General features: G+C 43.3%; 1 long non-coding RNA gene across 1 annotated transcript; it reads left to right on the forward strand.

The window, feature by feature from the left end:
* The first annotated feature begins 5040 nt into the window (after positions 1 to 5040).
* LOC146871596 (uncharacterized) lies at positions 5041 to 6068 on the forward strand. Its single transcript, XR_014959583.1, has 4 exons — positions 5041 to 5141; positions 5228 to 5271; positions 5400 to 5455; positions 5806 to 6068. It is a non-coding gene; the product is annotated as an uncharacterized LOC146871596 (long non-coding RNA).
* Positions 6069 to 7814: the final 1746 nt, after the last annotated feature.

Genomic DNA, 7814 nt, shown 5'->3' on the forward strand with positions numbered 1-7814 from the left:
ATGAGGGCCCTGTGCCCCACGACATTACATTGGGCTGTGTACCTCGGATGCAGACATGTCACCGCAGGCAGTGGGTTTGAGTTTGGACATGCAGCTTTGTTGTCACCCACTCAGTTCGTAAGGGGAGGGGCCAGGGCCGTCGTACGCAGGGCCAACGTGGGTGTGTGACTGCTATTTGCATGCCCCTGGGCGTGGTTCTTTACTGTGAATGTGCATCTGCCTGTGTCTCTATGGCAGTGTGGGTTTCCTTTGTGGGGTGTGGGTGGTCCCTGAGGGTGATAGACACCAATGTTTGTATTCTAGTTTGTCTTCCATGGTTTCGGCACCCACCCACACCTGTTGGGCCGGCTCATTTTGTCGTGCTGACACCTGGCATTGGGGTGCCATGTGTGGGAGGGTGAAGTGTTGTGAGCCAGCTGTGCTTGTGGGTGCTTCCTGCTGTGTGGTCTGTTGCAGGCTCTGTGTTCGCCTCTGAGTAGCATGTCTGCCCTGGTCCTGGTGGTGGGTTGCGTGGGATATCCATGGGCTGTTGTAGGGCGTCGGTGTCAACTGTGTGGTGGTCCTCTCCGGCATCACAGATGTTTTGTCTTCTGTGTTCTGCTGCAGGTGTTGTGTGCCCCTCTGCAATGTGAAGGGGAGATGCATGTTGACATTGTGTTGACATATGTGTTGGCGCATTGTTCTGGTTTACATGCAAACTGTATGGCAATGTACATTGTGACTGTGAGGTGCTGATTCTTCTGCGGTACAGTGTGCATTTGGACTACATGACGGATGTGAGGTCGTACGCGTACATTTCCATTTCACAGTTTACAGCTCTGTCAGATGTAGTATGCATGTTTATGTGCATGTGCGGAGCCAGTTGTGTCCTCTGTCCTGCAGTTTCGGCTATGCACATTGTACCACGTTGTCGTCAATGTGGGTGTGCTGTTCTTGCTATGTGTGTGTGTGTGCTGCAGTGTGCCAAGGGGATCAGGGACATGATCCTGGGTAATTGTGGGTGTGCAGTGTGCTACACCTCATTGTTCCTGTGTGCATTGTATCCATCTCCCCCCGTCCCCCCAGTCCCTGTTCATTACTCGCCCTGTTGATGTTGTCAGGTCCTCTCTAGCTGTGTCCGTACTCCCTACTCCTTGCACCGTCTCCACACTGATGACTGTTGCCTCGGTTTCCTCCAGCTCCTCCTGTGTTGCTGGACTGCCACCTCCTGTCGCCGTTTCTGCTTTCCTGTTGGCAGCGGGTTTGTGCCTGGTTTCGGTTGTCACATCATGCCGGCGCCTCTTGGCCTCCTGGATTGGCCTCCTCGGCACTCCGACTGCACTCCAGGTGGTCTACTTGTGGGTCAGTTGCTGGTAGTGTTCTGTCACCTCCGTGACGCTGGTCTTGTTTTCCTGCGGTCTGCACCCCGTCTTCCTCTCACTCTTTTCCTTGTCCTTCCCCGAGCCCGTTGTTCCTTGCTGGCGGTCTGTGGGGGGTGTGGGGTTCCTGTTGGCCTATGCGCTGGGTCAGTTTGCATCCATGTTGCTACGTGCTTTGGCTTGTTTCTGGTGTGTTGTTTCTATATTTTTTGTGGTGCCTTTGCCCGCCAGACCCCTGGTATTTGCAGGCCTGTGGCTGGTTTTCGCTGCTTATTGTACCGCGTTGGCCTCGTCGCATGGTATTTTGCGTTCGCGTTTCGCATTTTTGCGGTGTGGCATTGGATTTTGCGAGGCCAGTTGACGTGTTAACTGGTGACTATCGCATGCTACCGCCGCGTTGTGGATACTTGGTTGGCACGGCGGAATTTTCCCGCGTGGGGCTGAGATGTTGGAAGTTGCATTAGGCTACTCTTGCGGTAGTTATCACACGTTCTTGTGAATATACCCCAGAGTCGGCTAGCATTCCAGCTGGAACTATTCAGATATGAGATGAATGACACACTAAATTAGGCCTGGCCTGATTTTTAATTACGTCAGCGAACTTTGCGTAATTTTTGGAATATTACATTACTTGTCTTACATGAAGTTCCTGAAATGATGATATCACGGCACTTTGTGTAAAAATTTACAGTTGATTGCCCATTCCATGGTAATTTGCGATAAAAAATTCCAGTGACCAAAGAGGAAATTCAGAATGTGACTGACTGTTGCTCCTGGTGTTCTTGTTCAAATGCATCCTCCCTACAAAAATGTATGTAAAGATGCAATTTGAGCTAATAAATAGCGCAAAATGATGGATTTGCATTTTGTGTAGTTACATGTAATTTTGTGTAATAACATGAATGCAAATTAAGTGAATTTCACACACCCCTACAGTTCCCAGCTTGGCAGGAATGAGGCATGAGAATGATTTTCACAAGTGAGGCACGCTGTTTGATTGCTTCCAATCCCAGTTTCTTGGCAATGACTTTTGCCTGGCACAGAGCACATTTTGGAAGAACACAGCAGGCGACCCAAAAATGCTCCTGTGTCAAGTAATGGAAGCATATGGATAGGAGGACTCAAGCCAATATGTGAAGACTTTAACTCACATGACAGGAAGACGAGTTCATGCTTAATGAGAGATGACTGAAAACATTCTTGGAACTGTAAGGCGATTTCCACCTTCAGCCTCTCTGCTTCTTGAACCATTAGCGCCTTACACGTTGCCATGTCAGCGCTTTACGACTGTCTCCTATAGATCTTGCGAAAACCTCTATCCCCAATGCATATGCATTTGGGGTACATATAAAGCGGTGGTAACCGGACCTTATAAAGTAATCCGAGATCAGGACTTTTCAAAGCCAATCTCCAAAGGACTAAAGACTGGCGGTCATCTCCCCTACAAAATAAATGACTAGTATCATGATTGGGCCAAACTGATGGATGACCTTAACAAACCACTTTAGGAAGTCTGCCTGAATTTGGGCCTCATAAAACATGGCACAGGTGGCACTGGTCTCCAAAAATGTTGAATGAGGTTGACCGTAGAAATCGTCATGAGGCTAATCGTAGAAACACCCAAAACACCTCACATATACATGCTTCCAAAAGTGCACAAGCATTCAACTAACCCACCATTTCGGCAAATAGTGGCAGGATGTGGATCCATACATGAACCCATAGGCCAATTTCTAGACTATCACCTACAACCACTTGTGCAAACATGGGTAACCTATGTAAAAGACACGACAGATTGTCTTGTGAAACTTGAAACTGTACGACATCATTTTGAAAAAGACAGTTTTTTGTGCACTATAGATGTTGTTGCTTTATACACATCCATAGCTCATAATGAAGGACTTGAGGCAGTGGAATGGAGACTATAACAATCTTCCATCTCACAAGATATGGGCACATTTCTATTGGAACTTTTACATTTTTCTTTGTACCATAGTTATTTCATTTGGAAGGACCGATATTACTTACAGAAGACAGGCACATCAATGGGATTTCCGGGGGCACCATCATATGCGAATACGTTCATGGCATATTTTGAGCACGAACATATCCTTCAGAATCCAACATGGCGTAATAATGCAATCATTTTTTTACGTTACATAGACGATATTCTAGTGATCTGGAAAGGACCCCGGACAACCCTTGAGGCAAGCATTCAGGAACTGAATTTGCGTAATCCTCGGATACAATTCACATATGACAATCAGTCTGAGACTATTCATTTCTTAGATATTGAAATCAAGAAGACGGGAACAGGCCTGCAAACGGCAGTATACAGAAAACCTACAGACGTGAACAATGCGTTACATTACTGCAGTGCACATCCATATTCACTTAAGAAACATCTTCCAGTTTCTCAATTTCTTAGGATCAAAAGGATGACATCTGATCGTAATCTAAGCACAATGCTTATTGAAGAACAAAAAAACAGATATATGGAAAGAGGTTATCCTGAGGATGTCCTGGAACAAGCCATCATGACAGTAGCTCGAAAAAAACGTGAGGATCTCCTATTACAATCACAGAAAGACTCCAGTAAAAGCGATGTCTTTGTTTCAAAATTTTCTACCCAATCATCCCAAATGAAAACAATTATTAGAAAACGATGGGAGATCATTGCACAGGAAGTAGACTTTGTCAATTTGTTCCAAGATTATCCACTCTTTGCATACAACAGATCCAAAAACTTGAAGGAATTGCTTAAATCCACTCATTTTCCTACCAAATCGTGTTATAAAGGAATGAAAAAAAGCTATAACTGTGGACAATGCGGGAATATTATTCCTGGTAAAACCTTCGCACACCCACACACAGGTCAAAAGATCACACTTAGACATTCATCTGATTGTTATACCGAGGGTGTAATTTACACCATCCAATGCCCCTGTGGGCTTGTTTACGTAGGAAGAACCTCTAGAAAGATCAAAACACTTATAGTGGAACATAAGAGTACCATATGGAACAAAAAACCAAAGTCATGTTTAGCAGTACACTGGGCACACAATTCACACACAATACCTCAACTGCGGTTCACGATTCTAGAAAAAATAAAGGAAATTCCAGGTTTAGATTCACAGACTGTACTAGCCCGCAAAGAGACTTTTTGGATCACCTATTTAGGTACAGTGATTCCTGGGGGCCTGAATGATCATTATGAACTTATATGTTTTTTGTAATTCATGTTATAGGTCTTATGTAAAATACGTGTTTTTCCATTAAGTTTGGTGGTCCCTGTGATTTAAAATATCATAATGTACGTTTACATGTTTTTGTGCCAAATAGGTTTTGTTATGCATTATAAATGGTTCAATACATGAACTATCTCTGTTTCCAGTTCATTTTCATGTACAGGATTTGCACTCGTCGTCTGTTCTGTCTATTTCTTCTTCACTTTTCATCACACTACTTTGGTAGAGTACGAGAACTTTGGTAGAGATCACTCACATTTAGTCACATTTTGTTTAGCATCCTTTTATTATTTATTCAACATCTATCTCTAGACACTTCTTTTCGGGAGGCATTTATGTTATTCACATTAAGAGAACTACTTTTTGTCCTCTCGTACCCCCTGGGTCACTCCCAATAATGTCTTAGAGTTAGCGTTTTAGTCTACTCGCTCATCCAATTCTGCCCCTTTAAATGCGTAGCGCGCACACGCAAACGTCCATTCGCACGCAGTTGGCGGCAACTTTTTTCACCAGGCTGACTCCATTAATCACTAAGGTGAGCGCGTACATATTTGTATCTGTTTCGTTTAATTCTGTATCATATTGAAACAGACCAAGTAATCATCCTGTTTACCCTCTTAGCCTACTTCCTTCTCGATTGAAACCTTGAATATTTTCCATCACGGGTAAGATCTGACATTGACTGCACGGGTGTCGGGTTTCACTTTCAACACGGGGACGGCTGTGTACCTGTACTGTTTTAAATGATTCTAGTAGGATAATGACACGGTTTATTTGTACTGTGTCTTTTCAGAAGACTCTTGTTAACTGCGGTTCTTTGGAATTGGGCAAGCGGAGGAATTCACCATAGTACGTTTTTCTACATTTTCTTCGTTTATATCTTTCCACGTATGGGTTACTTTTTTAGGTTTTCATCCGGACTAGGCGTCCTTCGCCTCTCAGCCTTTCACGTCTGTTTGATAAACACTTTTACAGGCACTTTAACTTCCTTGCTCTGTTCTCACCCTCACGTTCTTTTTCTTTTTCGCTAGTGGCACTGTGGTTAAATTTGTCTAGAAGCAACAAGCATTTTTGTACACCTTCACACAGATGCACTGGATCTAGGGCACTAATTTCGCAGCCTGAGTGCAAATCCTAATTTAGCCATATGGAATGTACCACATAGGAAATCTTATTGTTTATTTTCAACTTTGTTCTAGTTCCAAACGGTGACTCGCACTTAATCAACTCCTCTTCGATGACATCACTCCCCTGAAGAAGGTTTCAAATTAACCTGAAATGCATTGGGATTTTTCAGATTGGAGTATATGTTGTTGACATTTGATTTATGTTCTAATATTATTTATCTCACGTACTGTGTATGACACAACATTACCAATATTACCATCCATGAGGATGGAATGATGTGTACATATTGTCATTTATGTTTTTGCTAAATACAAGTCTCACTTTGCAAATGCCATTATATGGTGCTTTAATTTCTTTTGTTTAAATATGTTGCTACATCAGTGTTCATTGTGTTTAAAGAGTTTTGAGACCCCAAGGTCCAGAGTTGTGCATTACGTAGGTTTGGATCCTTCCAAACCTCCAACCTTTAGAAGATTTATTAATGACAGTTGAGACCCAGAGGCACCTGATTGCCTCTAGTTGATCAGATGGTGGTTGTGGTCATTTAGGATTCTGGTGGTCCAAGGAGAATTTTACGATGCTCATAATTGTCTTTGGTATTCATATTTGGTAACTCTTAGGGTGATTTCTGGTTGAATAGACTCTCTCTAGGCCGGTATGGCTGCGACAAACCCAGATCTGCTGTGTGGGATAAAGTGTCCAGAAGCTTCCAGTCTGCAGCTAAAAGGTTAGGACCAAGGGTTGGTGAGAGGGTGGGAAGTTGAGAATTTGATGAAAAGTAATGTTCTAGCATGAATACTCTGAAGACTATGATATAGCGGTGACCCGAAGATGTCAACAAACTGAAAACGTGAATAAAGAATGTTTAGAACAAATAGTGCTCACACTTGGATGATTGCCCTAGCCATCCAAGGTAGCTGAGCGGAAGAGGATAACTAAATTATTTAACTTAGAAAGTAATAATCGAAAAAAGAGCCTTATTTACAAGCCCCTTGCGCTCCTAGGACATCACTTTTTCCCATATTTAAAGTGACGCACTGGCGGCGCAAGGGGCTTGTAAATAAGCCTCTAAATCTTTTTTTTTTTCCCATTGCAGAAAACTGAGGGTCATATTTACAAGCCATCAGCGCCACTGGAATGTGACTTTTTTATGCTTTGGTGGCGCAGCACCATTTTCCCTATTTACAAGGTGGCAGAAGGCCAGTTTGCATGGCTTAATGTTACCATCTAAACATGCCCCTTTCCGCTGCAGTTCCCTATGGCAAAGGGGCATGCAATTGTTGTTGCTGTGGGAGTTTCACTGTAACACCCTTTGCTTTTTTATGCTGCCCCAGATTTACAAGACTGAGGCAGCGCCAAAGAACTAATGCCATGGAATACCAGGTGTTAGAATGGCACAACAAAGAGAAATCATTAGACAGGCAACTATCTAGTTGTCTCTCCAGGGCATATGAACCTCTCGTAACCAATACCCGTAGAAGAGTCACCTGGCCCAAAGTATTTGCAGACCTGCACCTATATGCTAGGATTTATGCATTATTCTCATATTTTTGGTCTGGCTTGAGCAGCAGCCTGACTTGTTTATATCCCCCTGGGTCAACCTCTATACTATCAGTGCATAATGAATTTTATGGAGCACTGCAAACAGTATTCACTAAAAATAGCTCTGGTAGTAGGCCCGTAGCAAAACAAACAACAAATGGTTTAATTGCGAATACAAATCAGCAAAGGAGGCATTACAGCTAGCAGTCAAGGAGCATAGTCAGATTGAAGTAGCCCTGGCACGCAATAGATATAAGCTGATCTTGAAAAAGCAAAATGTGATTTTGCAGATAAAAATGTATACATAACACAAGAACTGAACAAAACATTTCTAACATCCCTCCTGTCATGCCTACGACTGGCACAACACTAGTTTTTAGCTTGGCTAATACTTTGTCCGCAATAAACAGACTTAAGGCAGGAAAGGCCCCTGGCCCCGACCAGATACCCGGAGATTTATATAAATCGGAACCCATGATATAGGCTCCGTATATAAGTCTCTTGACAAACTGCATTTCGGCTGGTGGAGCTATTCCAC

Source organism: Triturus cristatus, chromosome 1_1 (genome assembly GCF_964204655.1).
Source record: "Triturus cristatus chromosome 1_1, aTriCri1.1, whole genome shotgun sequence".
In the NCBI taxonomy this organism is placed as follows: Eukaryota; Metazoa; Chordata; class Amphibia; order Caudata; family Salamandridae; genus Triturus; species Triturus cristatus.